Below are 8,607 nucleotides of genomic sequence, written 5' to 3' on the forward strand. Positions count from 1 at the left end.
TTCAAAGATGCCAGACTAATGTCTTCCTTGAGCACTTTTGAGACGCTTTCAAAGTATCCGATGCTGGCCACTAACCTGTGTGGACCTGGAGACAGGTATCCACTGAGGGTGACGTAGAGCGTTGGGAGCTGGGCTCACATCCCATGTCCTCTAGCAACGTGCTACCGCCCACCTCCGCCTTCCATGTGCTCTTCCTTCCACCGAAGGCCCTCTACAGCGCCCCCTCTCGCCCCCAGTGAGCACGACACCCGCAAGGACCGCCCCCACACCCCAGCCCCGAGCCCGTGGCGGGGGCAGCAGGTGGGAGGAGGGGGGAGGTGGCCTGGTGGCCCCGGGGAGCGGTTTGGCGGGTGCCTCCCGAACTCCCCACCCGGCCGCCCCCTCCATGGCCGCCCCCCCAGGACCCCGCCTCGGCCCGGCCGGGCTCCGCTCCGTCGGCCCGCCCCCATTCCCTCCCGCGCCCCCGGCCCAGCCCGGGCCGCGCACCCCCGGCCCCGCACCCCCGGCGGCCGCCGCGCGGCCCCCCGCATTCCCGGCACGTCCGGCGCCGACTTTTACCTGTACTTTCTGCACTCGAGGCGGCTCGTCGGGCGAGAAACACCTCCCCGGGACCGCTACCTCCCCCGCCCCGGCTCCGCCCGGCTTCCTCCTTCCCCTCCAAGGCCGCAAAGTAGATGGAGTAAGAGAGTGTGTGTGCGAGAGAAAGAGAAAGAGGGAGCGGGCGCGGGCGCCGCGGGAGGGCGGGCGGGCGGCGGGCGGGAGGCGCGCCCGGCCCCCGCCGCCCTCCGGCCGCCGCCGCCGCCGCCGCCGCGGGCTCGGCAACTCCGGCTCGCGCCTGGCCCCGGCCCCGGCCCGGTCCCCGCCGCCCGCCGTCCGCCCGCCGCCCGCCGCCCGCGGGCTGGGGCCGGCCCGCGCACCCACGTCCCCGTACCTCGTAAAGGTCCCCAGAAGCCATGCCAGGCTGCGGAACTTGGCTCGCCGGGTGTGCGCGTCTGCTCGCTCGCGCCCTCCGTGCGTGTGCGCGAGGGGGGCAGTGTGCGCGTGTGTGTGTGCGCGCGTGTGTGTGTGTGAGTGTGTGTGTGGTGTGTTGAGTAAACTGTGTTTTTGCAGAATGACAGGCTTGGGGGCTGCCTATGCGCAGAATCAGAGCGGGCGGCGGCGGGGCTGGCGTAACCGGCAGCGGCGGCGGCGGCGGCGGCACGAGCGCGGGCAGCAGCGACGGCCGCGCAGCGCGCCCGGGAGGCACAGACGCGGCCCGAGCGCCGCGGCCCCCACGACCCCGCGACCCGGCGGCGGTGGCTGCGGCGGGCAACGGCTCGCCCCGGCGCCGCCTGCAGGAAGCCGCCCCGCGCCCGCCGCCGGCCCGGACGCTGCTGCCACTGGGCGAGTCCCCGCCCCCCGGGAGCCCGGCCCGGCCCCCCGGGCGGGGGGGGCGGGGGCGGCTGCCCGGCCGCGCCCCGGGGGACCAGTCCCGGAGCCGGGGAGCGCCCGGGCCCGCCCCGCAGCCCCGGGCCAGCCCCGGAGGCGGCCGGCGGGGCCCCCCGGGGGTGGCGGGCCAGGTGCCCGCCGGGCGCACCCGGCCCCGGCTGCGAAGGGGCGGCCGGAGGCAGGTAGAGGGCTTCGGGGCGCGGCGGGGAAGGGGCCGCCGGCAGGCTCGGCCGGCCCGGGGTCCTCCCCTCTCGCCCCCAACCCCCGCGAGGGAGTGGGCGCCGCCCGAGGAGACGCGGCCCCTCCCCAGCTGCATAGCCCCTCCCTCCAGTCTGGTTAGTGAGATGTGGAGGCCACAGGAGGAGGGACGCAATGGCCCATCCAGAGGCGCCCGAGAGAGCCAGGACTGCACCCCGGTCAACCCTGGAAAGTCTTTAGAGCCGGGCGTGGCCTTCCCTCAACCACCCCCAGCCCCCATTCATTCACTCATCCATTATTCAACAAACATCTTCCAATGTCTACCCAACTTCACCGTGTCCCTGGTAGGCACGACGGGGACCCTGCCCACAAGGGAGTTTGAATCCAAGTGGAGAGATGAACCACGCGCAAGTGAGGCGGATTCAATCGCTCAGCCAAAAGGAGCTCCTACTACGTGATAGGCTCCAGAGCTGGAGGGACTCTGAAATCCAAACGAGTTCTTAAGTTATCTCTTCCTACTTCATTGTGGACAAGTGGTCACCTTTCTGTTTAAAGATAAAGTTGACTGAGGACCTGGGAAGGCAGGCTGTTCTGAAATTGGATGAAAGGTCTTCCTCATCCTAGCCCAAAAAATGCCCAGTTGGTCTCTTTCTCCAGCTGTGATGTGGACTTAACTCACATCCTCCCTCCGCCTTTTCCTATTTGTGAGACTTTGGACAAGTTACTTTACCCATCTGAGCCTTGCTTTCCTCATCTCTAAATTGGAGATGGTAATACACACCTAAGGTGATGTGAGAATTGAAGAGAGGATCTCTGTATACATGAAGTGGCCTAACCCAGCAGAATTCCATAAAGTTATTTGTGTCTGAACTTGAACGCTGAACTGCCCTTATAGAGAGGGAGATGGCAAAGGGGAATTATAACAAGAGGAAGGGTTTAATCCAGGCGTTATCAAATTTTTAAAAGTCACCAAATTTTTCAATTTAAAAAAATTCCACAGAATCTGGACCACAGGGTTTTCATGTCTGGCTCATTCCAGGACACATGAGTTTGCATATGCTGTTCCCTCTGCCTAGAATGTCCTTCCACACTGAATCCATCTGGAAAACTGTTCCTGCAGCGGCTTGTTTATCTTTGTATCACAAGCATGGCAATGTGATCACTATTCCTATTCCTGGCAGAGTGGGTACACAATGAATGTTTGTAGATTATACCAATACAACAGATTTTATACCAATTTGTAGTTAAAATCCCATATTACTATGATGGAGGGGGAAGGGTGAGGGTGTGGAAATAAATAAGAAAGTGTATTTGGTTTAGAAACCGTGGAGATTGTCATAGCAGTTCTCTTCCCTTTTCATACTGATATTTTCCCCATGGTCATTGTTTTAAATAATAATATTAAATAAGCAGTTCTCTATCTGTAGGTCACAAAACAAATTATAATGATCCTTACTTTGTACTTGGGAATAAATGCACCACCATAGCATGAGGATGTAATTTGGAAGTAGAAGACAAGAAAGAAACTGGGTTTGGAAATAATACGCTCAGCCAAATTTGAATATATAATCAGTTTTACAAAAACACCAAAAACTTCACTTGTGCTGGCCAAGAACTCCCTGGGAATGTGAGCACAGTTTGAAAAAGGCTTCGTCTAGACAACAATTGTTTACGGAGTTCAGAGAAGGAGATATTAACTGCGGATTGGCATGCTCGGGGAGTACTTTATGGAGGAGATAGTGTTGTAATGGACCTCGAAGACTCATAGAAAAGGAGAGACTTTGGAGAAAGAGGTAAGTGTAGATGGTAGGCAGTGCTGCAATGGGATGGGCATTAGAAGACTAGAAGATTGATTCGTGGAAGTCACAGCACATTGGATAATGAATGTGGCTCTGTTCACGGAGAGTCTTGAATACCAAGCTAAGAAGCTTGCAATTTAGCTAGTCCGCAGTGGAAAACTGGTTGAAGACTTTTGAATCCATCAAAAGCATGTGGCAATCAAAAGTTGTGTTAGAAGACAAATTCTAGAAGAAATATGAAAAATGGACTGCAGGGGTTGAGGTTACAGGTAGGGAGACCAGTTGCAGTGGACCACGGTGGTAGAGGTAGAAATGAAGAAGAAAAACTGGATTTACAAGATGTTCAGAAGGAAGATCCCGCTGGCCACAGACTTTCCTTATGGTTACTCCACCTACTTCCATGAAGTATTTGATCCACATCTACAGGACTTGATGACTAACAGGATGTGTGTGTGTGTGTTTGGAATTGAGGGAGGGGGTGAGCAACTAAGGAAAGAAAGGATACAGAGATGACTAAGGTTTTAAACTGAGTGACTGAGCGCCCCATCCATCATAACACCATTTTATTTTGAGCTTGCCCCCAGACCATTGCTGGCTTCTGGAGAAGCTTCCTAAAGGATGAAGAGAAGGTTCTTCACCCTCTGTGGGAAGGTCAGCCCAACCAATGGACAGAGCTGCTCCAGGTTCTTCGGATGACATACAACCCTTGTTGCTCATGGAGAATGGAAGACAACTACTATCTTCCACAAAGTGGGATAGACTCTTCATACTAGTCATAATCAAGGACAGCTGATAGAAACTCAAACTAATTTAAAACAAAGAGAGAATTTATTGACTCACATAGATTAGAAAAAGATGGAATTGCTCTCAGCGTTGGCTGGATTCAAGATCTCAAAGGATATAAAATGGAGTCTCTCACTCTGCCTCTCCCCCCCATGCTGGACCCTTTCCTGTTGAGGATGGACTTCCTCCAGGCATCTGAGAATATGGCACCTGGCAGCTCACATCATCCCAGCTTAGAAACCTCATAGAGTATTTCGAAATCCCAGGGAAAGGCTCTGCTTGGCTGATGTACATCGTATGTTCTTGTGTTGGCCCAATTACTGTAGCCAATCACTGACAGTGCTCAGCTTAAGTCACATGCCCACCTATGGGGCAGGAAGAATGGAACGACAGGCAGCTTTACCAGCATTACCTGCTTGGAATTGAGGACGAGCAGAAGCCCAAAGGAACGGGGGAATGGATGCTGGGAAGATGGATATTCACTATATGCTAGAACAAGCCTGGGGCAGAAAGGGAACTTAGAAGCAAGGGCAGTGGCTGCCTAGAACATGGCCTTGCAATAGACCAAGAACAGCCAGTTTAATATCCAAGGATAGATTGTATCCACTGCCCTGACAAAGCCACTGCCACATTAGAAAGCGGCACTCTTCTCCTTCTGATATCACTTGAGACCTGACCTTGACCTCCTGTATAGTGGGGTGGTTGAACATTTCTGCTCTAGATTCAGATCGCCTGGGTTCCAATTCCTGCCCCATCACTGCTAGGTGTATGCTATGACGCTCTTTACTTGACCTCTCTGTCCTTCCATTTCCAAAAGTATTTGTTATTTATTGCTACACGATAAATTATCCCCAAAACTTAGTGGCTTAAAACAAAAGGTATTTCTCATCTCACAGTTTCTGTAGGTTAGGGATTCAGAAGCAGCTTAGCTGAGCCCACACTCAAGGAGAGATGAATTAGCTTCCACCTTCTAAAGGGAGGACCATCAAAGAATTTGTGGACATATTTTAAAACCACCACACTACATCTGTAAATTGAGGTGATAGATAACCCATAGAGTTTTTGGAGAATTAGATAAGATAATCCATGCAAGGCACCTGCCACTAATAACGGCTGAATAATGGTATCTGTTATAATTAATATTACAACTACTACTACCAGTTTCAAACTTGTATGTGTCACTAATACCTTTGAATGTTCAAGATTCCTGTAGAAAGGCATTAAATCAAATAAAACCTTCAAACTGAGTATTGTTTTCAAGCCACATAGAAACCCTTGTTACTAACTAAACTTTATTTTTAGCATTAAGTTTAAAACATTTTACTTCAATGGTAATAATAATGATAATAACAATAGTAATTGAAGTCAAGTCATACTTATTCAGTGTCTACAGCATGTTAGTTATTAGTCTCACTGAACAAAACTAATAATGCCCGGCCTTCAAGGAGCTTACAGTACAGTGGAGGAGACAGTGAAGAAAACAAGAAAACAACATACGTATGTAATATTATTTCACGGACTCATAAGAACCACAAAGAAAAATGAAGCCAGGTAAAGAGACAGAAAGGAACTGAGACGGGTGTATGCTTGGAAGAGCATACTGGTTTAGATAAGGTGGTTAGCTAAGACCTCACTAAGGTGATGACATTTGAGCTGAAACCCAAAAGAAAGTGCAAGAGAACACAAATCAAATCAGAGGACAGAGAATGTCAGAGAGAGAAAACAGCAAAGGCAAAGCCCTGGGGCTGAAGAAGCTTGGTATATTCAAGGTCCAGCCGTTAAGCAAGGTGGCTGAAGCTGAATGAGCAAGAGCACAGGTAGAGGTCAGCCCGAGAGCTAACCAAGGACCAGATAGATGATAGATAGATAGATAGATAGATAGATAGATAGATAGATAGATAGATAGATAGATAGATAGATAGATAGGACCTTGAGGGCCATGTAAAGAATTGAGATTCCACTCTCAGTGATGTGAGAGGTCACTGGGGAAGCTGTGAACAAGGGGATGATATGGTTGGATCACTTGGCTCCTGGGTAGAGACTGGAATGTAGAGGAACAAGAGGGCTGCTGGACACCATGCCGGAAGTCCAGGTGTAAGATCCTCGTGGTGCGGACTAAGAGGGAAAGTGTCAAGACAAAGAGAAGTGGTTGGATGGGAGGTGTAGAGGGGGATAAGTGGGCTATGAGGAATGTAGAAGAATCCTAAATTTTTGGTCTGAGTGTCTGGGAGAATGGAGGTGCCATTTACTGAGATGTGGAAAACTGGGGAGAAATGTATTTGGTAGGTATTTATATTTGTATTAGGCCTGGGTGTGGGGAAATCAATAGTTGAGTTTTAGAACATGCTAATTGTGAGGTATGTTTAGACATCCAAGTGGCCATGAGTGGGGATTCAATAATGTGAATCAGAAACTGAGGCTAGATATGGTGGCAGTGGTCAGCACACTGACTGGTAAGTGTGGTAAGGGCTGGGCACAGACCTGGAAGGAAAGGGGGCCTAGGATGGAGCCCTAGAGCAGTTTAGCGTTTAGAGGTCAGGAAGAGGGTGAGGAGCCAGCAAAGGAGTCTGAGAAGCGGTGATTGAAATAGGAGGGAATCAAGAGAGTGTTGTGTCCCAAAGCCAAGTGAGAGACAGAGGACAGACCATTAAGCATCGGTGGGAGGCTGGGTGAGAAGAGGACGGATCGTAGCATCTGGCAACGTGGAGATCTTTGGTGGCCCTGACAGGACCCGTTTTGGTGGAGCAGGAAAGTTGAAAGTTAGACTGAAGTGAGTTCAAGACACTTAGGCAGAGAGGAAGTACAGATGGTGAGCACAGGTGACTCATTCAAGGCCTTTTGCTATAAACAGCAGAGAAGTGGGTCAGTAGATGGAGGGGGGCATCAGATGCAGGAAGGGTTTTTAATACAGACGATATGACAACATGTCTGTAGAATGACAGGAATGACACAGTAATGAGGAGGAAATGGTTATGCAGTACAGAGAAGAATTGCAGGAACAGGGTCCTTGAAAAGGCCAATGGAGAAGGGATGCAAAAGGCCAAAGTGGAGGGGCTAGACTTAAGAGCACAGAGTCCATCTGTACTGGGTTGAATAGTGTCCCCCTAAAATTTGTGTCCACCCGGAATCCCAGAACATGACCTTATTTGCAGATGTAATTAGTTAAGATGAGGTCATACACGATTCAGGTTGGCCCTAAACCAATAACTAGTGTCCTTAAAATAGAGACAGAGACCAATAGGGAGAATGCCATGTGACAATGGAAAGAGTGATGAGAGAAATGTGTCTAAAAGTCAAGGAATGCCAAGGACTGCCAGCAGTCACCAGAGGCTAGGAAGGAAGAATTCTTCCCCAGAGCCATTGCAGGGAGTGTGGTCCAGCTGACACCTTGATTTCAGAATTCTAGCCCCCAGTACTGCGAGAGAATAGATTTTTGTTGCTTTCAGCCATCAGGTTTGTGGTAAGTTGTTATGGCAGCCACAGGAAACTAATACATCATCCTCTGGAAGAACAAGGCAGGCCAAGTGCGTGGCTGCATATGAAGTTACTGGCAGGTTTGGAGCTCTCTTCTATTACAGTAAGTCCCCTACATACGGACCTTCAAGTTGCGAACTTTCAAAGATGCAAACGCGTTTTCACATGTCCAATCACATAAGGCATGAGTGAAGTTGCAGCTTGCCCTCTGTCTCCTATTGCTGACAATCCTTCAGCTCTACCATCTCCCACCTTCTCACCCTCCTCCAGTCAGTAACTCTTCTTGCCCTGTATGCCAGCTGTTGTACTGTACTACTGTACTTTTCAAGGTACTGTACTGTAAGATTAAAAATGTTGTCTTTATTTTTTGTGTTTGTTTTTTATGTACTATTTGTGCGAAAAGTATTATAAACCTATTACAGCACAGTACTAATAGACGATTGTGTTAGTTGGGCACCTAGGCTAACTTGGTTGGACTTAAAAACGCGCTCTCAGAATGAAACTTGTTCATATGTAAGGGACTTACTGTATTTGAAATTGTACTGAATTTGTACTGAAATGAGCCACGAAATCATCAGATGAAAGTGAGGGGTATCAGATAGGGAAATGTGATTTGCCTGGAACAATACTTCTCTAATCTGTTGTCCCCCCAATATTATTAGTAACACCCCCTTTCACTCCTCAGGCTATCTAGATTTAGACCAAACACATATCGTTTTTCTAGTGTTAGATGTTTGAAGACAGATTTTAAAATATGAAAAGTTGACTTGGGGAGAAGAGAGGACTGACTAGAAAAATAGAGAGGTGTTGCTGGGAGGTACGGAAGGCCCACTGGATATCTGTGATCAGAAGTTAATCAGACCACTCAGCAAGGTTGTCCTTTATCCAATAACTTTCCGTCGTTCAGGGCAAGCTGGGCGTTGCT

The 8,607-nt window shown here is 50.3% G+C and overlaps 1 protein-coding gene across 3 annotated transcripts in view; it reads right to left on the reverse strand.

The window, feature by feature from the left end:
- The window catches only part of CDYL2 (chromodomain Y like 2), a 177,781-nt gene extending 176,606 nt beyond the window's left edge, over positions 1-1,175 (reverse strand). For 2 of the 3 annotated variants that reach the window (XR_005017548.1, XM_036834677.1), the window contains exon 1: positions 932-1,175. The gene's annotated coding sequence lies outside the window, so the exon portion shown is untranslated. Of the gene's footprint in view, positions 1-558; positions 643-931 lie in introns of those variants that run through there. The other variant, XM_036834678.1, reaches the window with a different exon arrangement.
- Between the last annotated feature and the right edge of the window lie 7,432 nt (positions 1,176-8,607).

This window comes from Balaenoptera musculus, chromosome 19, assembly GCF_009873245.2.
Source record: "Balaenoptera musculus isolate JJ_BM4_2016_0621 chromosome 19, mBalMus1.pri.v3, whole genome shotgun sequence".
Classification (NCBI taxonomy): Eukaryota; Metazoa; Chordata; class Mammalia; order Artiodactyla; family Balaenopteridae; genus Balaenoptera; species Balaenoptera musculus.